Source organism: Anopheles ziemanni (assembly GCF_943734765.1).
Source record: "Anopheles ziemanni chromosome X unlocalized genomic scaffold, idAnoZiCoDA_A2_x.2 X_unloc_37, whole genome shotgun sequence".
Classification (NCBI taxonomy): Eukaryota; Metazoa; Arthropoda; class Insecta; order Diptera; family Culicidae; genus Anopheles; species Anopheles ziemanni.
In genome coordinates, this window is record NW_026689804.1 from 1 (window position 1) to 2,500 (window position 2,500).

A 2,500-nucleotide genomic window follows, 5' to 3' on the forward strand; every position below is an offset into this window, starting at 1 on the left:
TAACTTGGAAGTGTATTTCTGACAGACCCAATCTGGGGACTTAGCCGATTTTTCTCTTCATAATTATATGGTTCCATCCTTAGGCCATCTTGCTTACTTGTGTGGTAACTTGATAGTGTATTTCCGACCGACCCAATCTCGGACTTAGCCGATTTTTCTCTTCATATTATATGGATCCATCACTAGGCCATCTTGCTTGCTTGTGTGGTATCTTGGAAGTGTATTTCTGACAGACCCAATCTGGGACTTAGCCGATTTTTCTCTTCATATCATATGGATTCATCACTAGGCCATCTTGCTTGCTTGTATGGTAACTCGGAAGTGTATTTCTGACAGACCCAATCTCGGACTTAGCCGATTTTTCTCTTCATATAATATGGATCCTGGACTTAGCCGATTTTTCTCTTCATATCATATGGATCCATCACTAGGCCATCTTGCTTGCTTGTGTGGTAACTTGATAGTGTATTTCCGACAGACCCAAAACTCGGACTTAGCCCGATTTTTCTCTTCATATAATATGGATCCTGGACTTAGCCGATTTTTCTCTTCATATCATATGGATCCATCACTAGGCCATCTTGCTTGCTTGTGTGGTAACTTGGAAGTGTATTTCTGACAGACCCAATCTCGGACTTAGCCGATTTTTCTCTCTTCATATTATATGGATCCTGGACTTAGCCGATTATTAGGTTATTATATATGGATCCTGGACTTAGCCGATTTTTCCCTTCATATAATATGGATCCTGGACTTAGCCGATTATTAGGTTATTATATATGGATCCTGGACTTAGCCCGATTTTTCTCTTCATATAATATGGATCCTGGACTTAGCCGATATTTCTCTTCATATAATATGGATCCGGGACTTAGCCAATTTTTCTCTTCATGTGGTAACGTATGCCAATCGCTCACAAGTCATGGGATAAGGGTACTTGTGTTCTTCCATCTTCTAAGTCCCGCACGGGGGACATCATGATCGCCCCAAGTCCGGAATAGCGCCAAGTCAAGCCCCACGCTGGCCGTGCAGGACCTGTTAGCGGGGGCCCCCACTGACAGCACTAATCCGGACTTAGAAATTATATCTTTCTAATCGAACACCACACACGCAACACCACCATACCACCATCTCCTTGCAAGTACCTAAGTACCCCGCAACTCCATGGTGAAGGCAATGTCACTCCCATCACCAACCTCTTTGCACTGCAAGCACTTGCGTACCCACCAACACTCCGAGGAAGGCAACGGCGCGCGATGCTCGACTCCACACACCACACCACACCACACCCACCGATGGCCCAGCCAGCCAGCCAGCCCAGCTAAGGACTAACCAACCAACCAACCACCAATGGCCTAGGCCAGCCGGATCCCACCTTCAAGTCCAAGCACAGCCAAGTGCAAGTACCGCCAAGTGTTCACCAACCAACCATCACACCACACCACAACCATCGATGGCCAGCCAGCCAGCCAGCCCAGCTAAGGGCTAACCAACCAACCAACCACCAATGGCCTAGGCCAGCCGGATCCCACCTTCAAGTCCAAGCACAGCCAAGTGCAAGTACCGCCAAGTGTTCACCAACCAACCATCACAACCAGGTCAGCCGGCCGGTACCCACCTTCAAGTGCCTTTACCCTCGGGTGCAAGCTCAATCAAGTGTTAACCCAACCAACCCGGCCAAGGCAGCCAACAGGCCGGCACCCTACAGCACCGACCCGCCATCACCACCTCAACCGTTGACCATGCAAGTGGTCTCGGACAACAGGCGATACCCGAAGTACATCCGAAGAGTGTATATCAAGTGTTTGTTCACCAAGTCCTCAACCAACCCCCAAGTACCCGGAGGTACCCAGAGTGTTGGATCCGCCAACCACTACCAGCACTCCAAGTCCTTGCGAACCCAAAGTGTTTGCCCGGTAGGGCCATTGTATCACAAACGCTTGCTACCATGCAAGTGGCCTCGAACAAGGTGACAGGGGTATCTTCACCAAGTTCTCAAACCAACCCCCAAGTACCCGGAGGTACCCAGAGTGTTGGGTCCGCCAACCACTACCAGCACTCTAAGTCCCTCGCGAATACCAAAGTGTTTGCCCGGTAGGGCCATTAGACCACAACGCTTGCTAACCATGCAAGTGGTCTCGGACAACAGGCGATACCCGAAGTACATCCGAAGAGTGTATATCAAGTGTTTGTTCACCAAGTCCTCAACCAACCCCAAGTACCCGGAGGTACCCAGAGTGTTGGGTCCGCCAACCACTACCAGCACTCTAAGTCCTCGCGAACCCAAAGTGTTTGCCCGGTAGGGCCATTAGACCACAACGCTTGCTAACCATGCAAGTGGTCTCGGACAACAGGCGATACCCGAAGTACATCCGAAGAGTGTATATCAAGTGTTTGTTCACCAAGTCCTCAACCAACCCCAAGTACCCGGAGGTACCCAGAGTGTTGGATCCGCAAACCCGTCCCGGCACTCCAAGTCCTTGCGAACCCAAAGTGTTTG